Source organism: Schistocerca gregaria, chromosome 5 (assembly GCF_023897955.1).
Source record: "Schistocerca gregaria isolate iqSchGreg1 chromosome 5, iqSchGreg1.2, whole genome shotgun sequence".
In the NCBI taxonomy this organism is placed as follows: Eukaryota; Metazoa; Arthropoda; class Insecta; order Orthoptera; family Acrididae; genus Schistocerca; species Schistocerca gregaria.
Window position 1 is genome coordinate 6,537,213 of NC_064924.1, and position 13,908 is coordinate 6,551,120.

General features: G+C 42.1%; 1 long non-coding RNA gene across 1 annotated transcript in view; it reads right to left on the reverse strand.

The window, feature by feature from the left end:
• Window positions 1-13,908, reverse strand: part of LOC126272417 (uncharacterized) — a 487,783-nt gene that overhangs the window by 195,480 nt on the left and 278,395 nt on the right. The window contains exon 2 of the long non-coding RNA XR_007549221.1: window positions 4,157-4,184. This is a non-coding gene — a long non-coding RNA (uncharacterized LOC126272417). The remainder of the gene's footprint in view (window positions 1-4,156; window positions 4,185-13,908) is intronic.

Consider the following 13,908-nt stretch of genomic DNA (forward strand, 5'->3'; position numbering starts at 1 on the left):
ATTTCTCAGGTTAAGTACATGTTCAACGAGTTCACCCACTGCTTCACTTTCTGCTGGTGCTGCTTTTTAAGTAAGTAACCTCAAGAACTGTTACATCATTATATGAGACTTATTCAGTAATTTTATAAAGTTAAGTGGATTAATTGACTGTCAAGTATTTGATCCAAGCGAGTTTCAGATACTGTAAAGACGGTGGGGACATTATTATTATATTTTTGTTACGGAAAACAAATCTCTGATGCCTCCTTCCAACGCATCTCCTGGTCGAGCGGCGTAATCCGTAAAAACTTGAAGCAAATCTATCTTTGGTCGCACCAGTCGGCGTTTCAATAGACCAGATTTCCACCTCTCCATCTGAGACCAACTGCAGTACACTACCCAGTGCCTACTGATCAGCATTTACGGTACCCTGCTGCGCAATTAGAACTGTATAGCTGTATACCACAGTCATGTTTTGCTGATCACAGCCCGCCCGAATTTCAACTAACGTCCAGTACCGAACCATGAGTTCTGTCCCTAGATAAACACATCTTTCCATCCCTGGCCAAAACGCTCCATTTCATACATCCTTCAAATTTACTTCCTCCCCCTTCCTCAATTTCAATTATATTTCGTTGCTTCCTATGGTTTCGCAGGGAGCCATAGCTATACCTACCTCTCCATTTTCTTCATGATAATTTTCATCCACCAACAACATCACCGCAATACCATTTACGTTGACATCAAGGATTATCTTTTAACTAGAATATAACATCATATAATAAGTTTCAAAATCATAGGAATTGACCACCAAAGTGTTTATTTTTAAACCTTAATTTACCGCCCTCTTTCTCTTTTTTATGTATTATCATCCGCAACGAACTCCTCCAGAAAATCGTTCGCATCAGATTTGGTCGCATGCAGACGTTACACCCTTCGGTAGAGACATTCGTACCAGGTGACCACAATCTCCACATTGTCCCCCCATCGTCTCTGTTGTGATGAAAGACGTTGACGCAAAAATTACGAGTACAGCAGAGAAGGCGAAGTATAAATTCAGTTTCCAATACTACCTGCCACATCTGAATCTTCACAGAATCATCATCAGCCTTCGATCATACAATGTGAGCCTTCGATCATTTAATCGCCAACGTATCACTGATATATTTCCTCAAACACAAAGATGAATCTTCAGAGATCCATCCCCAGTCATAGAAATGCCAACAACGCCTGTTACGTAACGTCCACCCGAATACAGAATCTAATAACCTACCCACTTTCCCCTACCTGTCTTAATCGAGCATTTTCTCAAAGAATCACGAAACCCCACCTCAGCTACCTACAATATATCACCTCTAACCTGACCTATGCTAGTAAACCCCTACTTCCCAAATCAAAGCTCACATTTCCCGTCAAACCTGCTGACACCACTTTCTATCCAAGCAAGTCACTCAAAAACTGTCCCACCTTTCCCCACCTGTGAATCCAACTATGTCCTCAAACAATCACATACTCTCACCTCATCTACCTACATGTGTCACTATTAACCTGACCCATTCTACTAAACCATGAGCTCACAGTTGCCATCAAACCTACTGACATACTTCTTCTTCCCAACAACTCACTTGGGCATTCCTCATTGCTAAAGACATCATAAGAATCCTCACCATTGTCATTCAAAATATTGTTCCTCTCGAAAGGTCACACACACTAACCAATATCTGTTGCTGCCCGTTTGGCATTTCACCGCATTACACAGGCCACCTACTCCCGAAATCCAACTCGATTCCTTTTTAACCGAATCAACATATTATTTTAAAACCTCTCCAAGCCCTTCAAACCTCTCCCCCGACTTTACAATACTGCGCGACAGCAATATAACATACAAGTTCCTTTTTCACAATATCCGTCCCTTAACAACAAACAAACCTTTGTGCATGTCTAGCCTCTCGAAGCACATGACCAACCTCAATGAAATCTTCCTACAGTTCTATCATAGTATCCGAACTCCACCATATTTACGGTATCGTACTGACAACCCACTTTCCATGTCGCATGTTGGGGTTGCTACTGACCAACAAAACAATATCCATTTTCAGTCACGAAACATCTGTACAATACTCATACGGAGAACCTCAGCCTCACGTTATTCTTCGAAAGCCTATCACCTAAATTATTTCCGCGCACCTAGACATCCACAAACGACCCGCCACAGCTCCAGCAGTGGCAGCTGTATAATGGTGCTTTTCAAGGTGATATTGTACCCATCTCAAAGCATACCAGTACTCAGCGAACTCCAGCCGATGTTGTGCTAAATTCTCATCTTCCTTCGACACTTTACTTTGAATGTCCTTGATACTGCTCGATGTGATCACAGACCCATCCTACTCACTACCTCTGTAGAACACCTCGTACCGACTCATCAACCCTTAACGCTAATCTGAAACTTACACTATCAGACGACATGGTAGGATGTCATAGAATTAGAAAAGTACACAATCTGGAAACAAATTTTTCATTAATTGATTTCAACAACGACTACGTTTCTATGGCGTACGCTAATCGGCAAGAACATTATTACCTCCAGCATGTTATCGATGTAAACTTGTCCAGGTGGTAGTAGTGTTACCTGGCGAGGAATGACTGCTAGTCAGACAGAAGTATGTTGCATGCAGCATCAGTAAGCGTTCTGCCTGTGTGTAGAATAGGAAAGGCGTACGATCTATCTGAGTTTGACCGAGGACAGATTGTGATGGCCCAGAGGCACGGCACGGGCATTTGGAAAACTGCACGACTTGTTGGATGTCAGAGGAGTGCTGTGTTGAGTGTCGTCAACATTTGGCGAAACCAAGATGTCATACATCGTAGACTGTGCAGACTGGTAAAACAGGACAGGCGACGAATTGTGCCGGAACTAACATCAGACTTTAATGCTGGGCGGTTTACAAGTGTGCCTGAACACACAGTGCAACGAACACTCCTAACTACGGGCCCCATAGCTGACGAGCCATGCATGTGCCAATGTTAGCATCACGACATATGTAACTGAGACTGAAATGGGCACGTGACCATCGGGACTGGAGTTTGGCGCAGTGGCAGAGCGTTGCATGATGTGATGAATCTAGATACCTTCTTCATCATGCTGATGAGAGGTCGAGCATCAGTAGTCTTCCAGGGGAACAGCTCTTTGACACCTGTACTGCGGGATGGAGAAAAGGTTGCGGCGGCTCCATTATGCTCTGGGGAACATTCACGTGGGCATTCGTGGGTTCAGTAGAGCTCGTACATGGCCCCTTGACAGCCGAGGAATATCGTGCACTGGGTGCAGACCATGTATACTCCATTATGACGACCATGTTTCTCGACGGCAGTGGCATTTGTCAACAAGACAATGCGCGATTTTACTAGTCCAGAAATGTGATTGAGTGGTTCGAGGAACGTAGTAGTTCCATTTGCTGTGTTGGCTTCCTCAGTTCATGAGATCTGAAACCGATCGAACACCTGGGATGTGACTGAATGTGGTATCAGAGCTTATCACCACCACCCCCGGAGTATACGGGAATGAGGTGACTTGTGTGAGCAGGTTCGGTGCGAACCTTCTCCAGCGTCATATCAATACCTCATTGTTTCCGTGCCACGACTCGTCATTGCTGTTATCCGTGCCAAAGGTGGACGTACCGGCTATTAGGTAGGTGGTCATAACGTTCTGGCGGATCAGTACATTACGGATCTTCCCACATTCCTCAATATTATAAAAGGATTTCTGTACAACGACTGCCTCTTACATATCTTCCACGATGTTACAACTGCAAAAAATAAGAGGGATAAACATTGAAAGAATCTACCCTAGGCAAAAGATAGTATTAAGTAAATCAGGCGTTGAAATAATAATGGAAATTTTCCAGGAAAATGAGATCAGATCGGGGCTACGGATAGCGTAGAAAAATCCTATAGAGACACAGTGGAAAATAGTACTGGAAGATGGGACAAATTTAAACACTGTGGATACAATCAGATGGACTGATTGCAACAGTAAATATAAGACGAAAGAAGCTGGGATTAGCTTGCAAACTGACAGAAATTCTTGATAACAAGAAATGTGTAGCGTTCTAAAAATTAATTAACCATTGCGCAACATAGTTAAAGTAGAATAACAATGTGGTAGTGATCAACATACCTTAAACAACAGAGGTGAACAGGAAGACCTGTAAAAGATAAAGGAAAATATTCAGCAAAATTTAGGAAATGCAAAGGAATAAAACAAATCGACTGACAGACAGTGCAAATTGCATAAATCAAGTTAAAACGGAATTAAAAACGGTGTTGGCAGCAGCCTTTTTTTAATTACATGTGTTTTATACACAACTAACATTAACCAGGCAATGAGTTTAGGAAGCTTTTTGTAGATTTATACTTAATTAACGTACAGTATGACGGAAAGGATGAAAAATATTAAACGCCAGGTAGGTAACACAAGTTTTATTTATTTACAAGTTATTGAAAACACAACAGGCTGAGAAGAATACATGGGACAACATTTGAAAATGATTAAAAAATACACTGTGTCATACTAGAGCTCATTCTGCTCTTATTTAAGTGTTTAATCTTCAGGACAAGTTTCTTACCAAGAACTAGTGCACTGAAAAACGTTTAGCTCTGTTTTTACTAACTCTTGGTAATGGTTACTGCACATTGACCTAACATTCATACTACACCATTTCATCCAAAACACAACGCCGACGTCGGGGTGCTGAGATATTAAATTCAGCAAACCCGCATTCTAACAACGTTCACGATGAAACAGACCCTCTTTATCAGACAGAAGTATTATCGCCCTAATTCCAGTTAGAATCGATTCCAAATTGTTTCTACTTAGGCGGAATCGCGTAGCTGTCTAAATTGTTTTCATACACTAATAGCCATAGCCAAAGTGACAGAAACTGTCTCCTGACTACAACACCGAGAACCGCTGTCGTTACAACACATTCAGCTGAAGACGTGAACCCACCTCTCTAGCCGAAGTATCTAACGCGCTCCTTTGCGGTGTCTCTCAACTCGTTGGCAACCACTTCAATGCCTGGTCATGGAAGAAAATTTCATCGCCGTTATTTGGCCGGAAAGAGGAGGAGTTGGGTTGGTATGAATTTTCTGGTCACCAGACTTAGCACCGAAATCATGGTTGGAATTAGTAGCTCTTGCACAGTGTCTCATGAGCAGATGGTACTTGACACTATTAATGGTAAGCCGTCAGTTGGCTGGGGATGTTACGCCTAATGGTCCTATTGGTACTAAAGCGCTCATCAGTAGTCTATGCTTCCCAGTCTCGGCACCATTGCAAACGAAGTCTTTTGTGTAGTGGTGTTAATAGCCTGCGCCTAGGACGGTATTTCCTAGTCCAGCTGCTCCTAGTCTCCGACCAGTGTTGACGGATGACACAAGGCGTCCATTACTTGTTTTCAGATGGTAGGCGAAGCTGTGAAGGGGAAACGACGTGCTTGATGCGCAATACGGCGGTCTTCCCCTGTGGTGGTCACCCATGGTAGACCATAACCTTAACAACAAGTGTTATCAGATACCGCGCAGTCCAGCATTGGGCCACTGTCATATCTGAACGCCCAAAAATCTGTAGTTGCAGGTTCCGACCAGCCAACGAAATGGGAACTCACAGTAGGGAACTTTTCAAACTGTATCAAGTACTGATAACGCTGACTCACGCGTGAAATTGGCATCTCCGTGACATTCACAGTGATTATTCAATATCTGATAGCAGCGCGGAGTGGCTGCGTGGTTTTAGGTGCCATGTCACGGATTGAGCGGCCTCTCCCACCGGAAGTTTGAGTGTTCCCTCGAGCATGGGTGTGTGTGTGTGTTGTTATTAGCATTAGTAAGTTTAAGCAGTGTGTAAGTCTAGGGACCTATGGACTCAGCAGTTTGGTCCCTCAGGAATTCACACAACAATATCTGACGCTATTTACGTCTGTTATGTAACAAATCAGGAATGATAACAACACTAAACATGAACAGCTCTAATGCACCATGGAGGCCTTTCTAACTGGTCGAGAGAATAGCAACAAATCATTTACAGACCCGCCGAAGGTAAGTCAGTACGCCAAGTTATATTGACATCCGACCGTTTGTTCTGGATGCTTCACATTTTTTGTCAGGTTGTGCATTTGATGGTAGTGGCTTACTCTATTTATTGCCCGGCGATTGTGTCATGGAAAAATACTCTGTCCCTACACTAAATTTTTATGGCTAGATGCCACTCTTCACATCAAATGTTTATCATTCAGACAGGTGAGCCTATATTTCGTAACAATTTTCGGGCGATGAGATCTCACTCTCTACGAAAGAATTTTCCCCAAATAGTCTTAAAGACGACCGGTTAGATTTCTTCCATCCATTGTTACAAACGGGTACAAAATGTAATGCAGTCTGAAAACAGCAAGAAGAAAATCTACAAAAGTTATTCAAAGAAGAAGATAGACTTCTGATCATGCGTCTTTGAAGGTACAATTTAGCAAATAATTTTGAATCAAATGAATACGAGGGTAATTTCCGTTAATTCCCAGAATACTACCAGGTTCTGAATTGAATGTCTCGAAAGTAATTTGCATTGTATCCCTGAAAAACTATTTTCTCGCAAACAAATAATATTTCTTCGATTTTAATAGTCAATTGTTTATCGTTTCTGTAATGTAACACACGGAGAAAATTTTTATGCACATCTAATGTCATTTACATTTAGAATACAGTGTTTGTGATTCTAAACGATAATGCCAACAGGACTATTGCATTCACTGATGAATTACAGATCAACACAGAATTCCAGAAACACGTCTACAACCATATTTACATACTTGGTAGAAAATCTATCAGCAAGGAAATACTCTACGCTAATACTGACATGGAATACTATTTGGAATGCTTGAACACCTTGCGTCAACAAATACAAGGTGTAACGCTATTCCCGTAGAAGTTGTACTGAAAATTACAAGACAGGTAGCAAAAAGTAGCAGAAGAATGAATAGAATAAAGTAAAGTACAGTTAAGAAAATAATACTGGCGTCAGAAGGAGAGAAGCAATGAAGAGTGAAACGCATAATCGGCAGTATGTAGGAAAAGGGTTAGCTGTTGTTGGTTGTGGATTATTCTGAAGCGGCAGTGTTGGCCAGCGAGTCAGCCAGTAGCAGAAATGTGTTTTGTTTTTAGCACATTAAACTCTATTAAAATGTGCATTATACTCTGTTGAAAGAGTACGTTGTTATCACAATAAACCAGACGAGAAATGTTTAGCAAAGTGGGCTCTGCTGAATGATGTTTGCGGGATGAGACTGCACAATATTGCGCCTATCACGGAGGAAAAACTGATCCTTGCATTCGGTACTGTGCAAAACATTTCACATTGCTCGATAAGACGCCGTCATCAAATTCTCTAAAAACCGATAAGCTTATCTTGCTGAAAGAAAATAAGGTCTTGCTCCAGTCAGTCCTATGACACACACTACAAAATGTGCTGGCGAATGCTGCACTAGAAATTCAGGATTAGAAAATACGAAAATGAGACAGGAAAGGAGATCATTTGTTGAAAGCAGAAAAGGGAATTGAAACTGTCTACCGATGGTACATTTACTAAGCATGAAGCTGAGAAATGTGTTGGTATTGCAGAGCTACACAGCCCTTGAGGGATAAAACAATTCCTTTTTGTGTGACAGTGTACGTCGGGAAATTTTGTAAACAACGCTTTCGCTGCTTCCACTGCGTTAAAAATTTATCATTTCACATTCTGGTATATCAAGCTAGACATTCATATTGCTGTCCAAGGTTTCAATTTCCTAGTTCCCTTTCAACAACAGTGCGGTTCAGTGTTGTCTCACTCCAAGGTACACAGTTCGCGCCTTTGGACACTGTAAACAATATTTTATGCAAAAAATTATTCCTTGTTTTTGTCAGTACTCTGTGAACTATTGGGATCTATAAGAAAACTAACTGAAACGTAATGCAGTCACTGATTTCTAAATGGTCACATATCAACAGGGGTAGTTTCAAGAAGGACCAATAAATGTGTTTAAAAAGCAAACTGTTGGTACTAGAACAACTACATTTTTTTCATTACTAGTAAGCGTCTCGGAACATATAGGGCAAGCAAATTAGTTTCTTCACATTCAATGGAAAGAAGACGATAAGCTACATATTCTGATAAGACCCATTTAGCAATACTTCCGAAATCTCAGGTGTACCAACCAACGACTGCATCCCAGGCCCCAAAGATAAATCTCTTTTCTTACATTATCGCTGTTTTTAATTTAAAAGAAATTGATATTTTGTATGATGATCTCCGGAATTATACCAGTCCTCAAAAAGCCTGGGAAGATTTTCGAATGTATTGCACTTGAATTATGCGAGTTGCAAAGTCAGGAAGGGAGGGATATTAGCGTTTACAGAACCGTCGACGGCTAGTTCATTAGTGACGTAACACAAGCTCTGATTGGTGAAGGATGGTGAAGGAACCCATAGAGCCATGAGCCTTCAGAGATTTGGCGTGGCTATGGAAAATTAAATGTGGGTACTGAGACGGGGACTGAAACCGCCTTCGTCCCAAATACCTGTCTAGGGTATGTTTGCCACCACACTGTGTGTCACTCGCGGGAATCAGTTTGCTTCAATGTAACGTGTTTAGAACGCAGTGGGCGCTCATGTCTGGTTGATAACACACCACTTGTGATTTCATATGCTCCTTTGCGTTTATGATCATAGTAGAAAATCGCTATTTTGAATAGTTTAGTCGTGAAAATGAAATCTCTGCATTGCGCAAATTCGGTGTACTACAGTTGACTACTTCCTGTAAATGATACCAAACTGCACTTCTTGAGAGGCCGCCATTTTCTCACGAGTGCCTTTCCTAAATTACACACCAGCTGATAACGTCTTAACCACATTTAAAAGTTCCCTTTTGGTTCCGAAACTGTATAATATATATTTAACTGTCATGTCAGGTTTGATATCGGTCAACATCGCTTCGTTCGCTGATGGTACTGCAAAAAATTCCACTGACAACAACCTACTGAACATTCATGATAAACTCCAGCGGCCACTACTACTACAAGAAAAATGGTTTACGGCATGGTGGGTCAAGGTAAACGTGGGAGAAAGTCAAGCCAACTTCAAAGTGAATTCGAGCGGACCAAATTGTTGAGGTCACGCTAAGGACAACACACACAACCATGCCCGAGGGAGGACTCTAACCCCCGGCGGGAGGGGCCGCGCAATCCGTGACATGGCGCCTCTAACCAAGCGGCCCAAAAACTTCAGGTTGTTGGAAATAAGACACTGCGTGTCATATTAAGTGGATATTTTACGGTAGACGCTGTCCCCAGCTGTTTGTCATCAATAGTGCCGTTTTCCTATGTATGAGTGCGCTATATGTTACAGTCATTTACGTTCAGGGTCAACAGCCAGAGTCTGCGCCATTCATCAATTCTCTGCAGGTCGTTCCGCAAATTATTAATATATTCTCGAGTTTCTTCTTTGGTATTGTTGTTGTTGTTGAGGTCTTCAGTCCTGAGACTGGTTTGATGCAGCTCTCCATGCTACTCTATCCCGTGCAAGCTTCTTCATCTCCCAGTACTTACTGCAACCCACATACTTCTGAATCTGCTTAGAGTATGCATCTCTTGGTCTCCCTCTACAACTTTTACCCTTCACGATGCCCTCCATTCCTAAATTTGTGATCCTTTGATGCCTCAGAACATGTCCTACAAACCGTTCCCTACTTCTTGTCAGGTTGTGCCACAAAATCCTCTTCTCCCCAATTCTAATCAATACCTCCTCATTAGTTATGTGATCTATCCATCTAATCTTCAGAATTCTTCTGTAGCACCACGTTTCGAAAGCTTCTATTCTATTCTTGTCTAAACTATTTATCGTCCATGTTTCACTTCCATATATGGCTACACTCCATACAAATACTTTCACAAACGACTTCCTGACTCTTAAATCTATACTCGATGTTAACAAATTTCTCTTCTTCAGAAACGCTTTCCTTGCCATTGCCAGTCTACATTTTATATCCTCCCTACTTCGACCATCATCACTTATTTTGCTCCCCAAATAGTAAAACTCCTTTACTACTTTAAGTGTCTCATTTCCTAATATAAATCCCTCAGTATCACCCGACATAATTCGACTACATTCCATTATCATCGTTTTTCTTATGTTGATGTTCACCTTATATCCTCCCTCCAAAACACTGTCCATTCCGTTCAACAGCTCTTCCAAGTCCTTTGCTGTCTCGGACAGAATTACAATGTCATCGGCGAACCTCAATGTTTTTATTTCTTCTCCATGGACTTTAATACCTACTACGAATTTTTCTTTTGTTTCCTTCACTGCTAGCTCAATATACAGATTGAATATCATCGTGGAGAGGCTACAACCCTGTCTCACTCCCTTCCCAACCGCTGTTTCCCATTCATGCCCCTCGACTTTTATAACGACCATCTGGTTACTGTACAAATTGTAAATAGCCTTTCGCTCCCTGTATTTTCCCCCTGCCACCATCAGAATTTGAATGAGAGTATTCCAGTCAGCATTGTCAAAAGCTTTGTCTAAGTCTACAAATGCTAGAAATGTAGGTTTGCCTTTTCTTAATCTATTTTCTAAGATAAGTCGTAGGGTCAGTATAGCCTCACGTGTTGCAACATTTCTATGGAATCCAAACTGATCTTCGCCGAGGTCGGCTTCTACCAGTTTTTCCATTCGTGTGTAAAGAATACTCGTTAGTATTTTGCAGCCGTGGCTCATTAAACGGATAGTTCGGTAATTTTCGCTGTCAACACCTGCTTTCTTTCGGATTGGTATTATTATATTCTTCTGGATGTCTGAGGGTAATTCGCCTGTTTCATACATCTCGCTCACCAAATGGTAGAGTTTTGTCAGGACTGGCTCTCCCAAGGCCGTCAGTAGTTCCAATGCAATGATGTCTACTCCCGGGGCCTTGTTTCGACTCAGGTCTTTCAGTGCTCTGTCAAACTCTTCACGCAGTATCGTATCTCCCATTTCATCTTCATCTACTTTCTCTTCCATTTCCATAACATTGTCCGCAAGTACATCACCCTTCTATAGACCCTCTATATACTCCTTCCACCTTCTGGTTTCCCTTCGTTACTTAGAACTGAGTTTCCACCTGAGCTCTTGATGTTCATACAAGCGGCCCTCTTTTCTCCAAAGGTCTCTTTAATTCTCCTGTAGGTAGTATCTATCTTACCCCTCATGAGATAAGCCTCTACATCCTTACATTTGTCCTCTAGCCGTCCCTGTTTAGCCATTTTGCACCTCCTGTCGATCTCATTTCTGAGACGTTTGTGTTCCTTATTGCCTGCTTCATTTACTGCGTTTTTATATGTTCTCCTTTCATCAATTAAATCCAATATTTCTTTTGTTACCCAAGGATTTCTACTAGCCCTCGTCTTTTTACCTACTTGATCCTCTGCTGCCTTCACTACTTCATCCCTCAAAGCTACCCATTATTCTTCTACTGTATTTGTTTCCTTTATGCTGTCCCTGAAACTCTGTACAAACTCTGGTTTAGTCAGTTATGCTCTGTGCTCTGTGAGTAGGAACTACAAAACCACTCATTTGTGATGCAAATGCCCGTAACGGTATAACGTGGTACAGAAACTGTAGAAGCTGGACTACGGCGCAATGGAATCGTGTCATTTGGTGGGATGAGTATTCTCTCACACTGCTTCCCCCTTCTGGTCCAGTTTATGTCCGAAGATGGAAACGCAGTGGGGATTTGGTGATGACTCGCGCAGCCACATCGTGCTATTTCATAGAGTCGATGGTTATTCTGTAGGGTTTATGTGACCACTTTGGCTGATCAGATCCATCCCACGGTGCAGTGTTTGTTTACCAATGGTGATGCTGTGTTCCAAGACAATAGGGCCCCTGTTCACGCAGCTCGCATCCTCCAGTACTGGTTTTGTGAGAAGGAGGATGAACTGGCGCATCTAGCGTGGCTACCACAGTCACCGGATCTCAATATTACTGAGCGTTTTTGGAGAGAAGGTTGCGTGACCGCCATCCACCTACATCATCTCTACCTTAGTTTGCCATTGTTTTCCAGGACACGTCGTTTAAGATTCCATTCAAAACCATACAGGAGCTGTTTTTATCCATTTAGAGACGACAGGAAGCTGTTTTGAATGTCAACGGTTTTCCTACACCGCATCAAACATAATTCGCAGATGATGTCTGCCCCCCCCCCCCCCCCCCACTCCCCCATGAACCATGGACCTTGCCGTTGGTGGGGAGGCTTGCGTGCCTCAGCGATACAGATGGCCGTGCCGTAGGTGCAATCGCAACGGAGGGGTATCTGTTGAGCTGCCAGACAAACGTGTGGTTCCTGAAGAGGAGCAGCAGCCTTTTCAGTAGTTGCAGGGGCAACAGTCTGTATGATTGACTGATCTGGCCTTGTAAGACTAACCAAAACGGCCTTGCTGTGCTGGTACTGCGAACGGCTGAAGGCAAGGGGAAACTACAACAGTCATTTTTCCCGAGAGCATGTAGCTTTACTGGTTATAAGATGGTGGCGTCCTCTTGGGTAAAATATTCCGGAGGTAAAATAGTCCCCCATTCGGATCTCCGGGCGCGGACTACTCAAGAGGACGTCGTTATCAGGAGAAAGAAAACTGGCGTTCTACGGATCGGAGCGTGGAATGTCAGATCTCTTAATCGGGCAGGTAGGGTAGAAAATTTAAAAAGGGAAATGGATAGGTTAAAGTTAGATATAGTGGGAATTAGTGAAGTTCGGTGGCAGGTGGAACAAGACTTTTGGTCAGTTGAATACATGGTTATACATACAAAATCAAATAGGGGTAATGCAGGAGTATGTTTAATAATGAATAAGAAAATAAGAGTAGAGGAAGCTAGTACAAACAGCATAGTGAACGCATTATCGTGGCCAAGATAGATAAGAAGCCCACACCTACTACAGTAGTACAAGTTTATATGCCGACTAGCTCTGCAAATGACGAAGAAGCTGAAGAAATGTTTGATGAAATAAAAGAAATTATTCAGATAGTGAAGGGAGACGAAAATTTAATAGTCATGGGTGACTTGAATTCGAGAGTAGGAAAAGGGAGACAAGGAAATATAGTAGGTGAATATGGATTGGTGGTAAGAAATGAAAGAGGAAGCCGCTTGGTAGAATTTTGCACAGAGCATAACTTAATCATAGTCAATACTTGGTTCAAGAATCATAAAAGAAGGTTGTATACATGGAAGGATCCTGGAGATACTAGAAGGTATCAGATAGATTATATAATGGTAAGACAGAGATTTAGGAACCAGGTTTTAAATTGTAAGACTTTTCCAGGGACAGATGCGGACTCTGACCACAATCTATTGGTTATGAACTGTAGATTAAAACTGACGAAACTGCAAAAAGATGGGAATTTGAGGAGATGAGACCTGGATAAATGCCGTTCAATTAGCTTCATGTGTAGTATTAGCAGTTAAGTGGAAAATATTTTTCCATTTAGGAAAGATTTGGTTAACTGCTGTGTAAACGTATTTATGGTTAACATTTTGTACTAAATTCTCCAGTTCATAAACGGTTCGCATTGAATAACATACGGACGTCTGCTCAGGGCGTGAACTACAGTGCAACTTTCGTACAACGTATAGCCGATGCACTCTGTCGGGCAGTTTATCGATACTCCCGTCGGTATTCGCCGTGTATTCGTCGGTGCTAGAATCCGGTATGTTATCGAATACCAATGAAACCGCCTGAAAATTATGCGGAAACGATGGTTACATCGTTGGCCTATATCAGAAATATAGGCGTGCCTCACCGATAACTATAGATCGGGCATTGGCCTTTGCCAACGAAAGTGTATCTCACTATTCAGCTCCAAAAAAGACTCT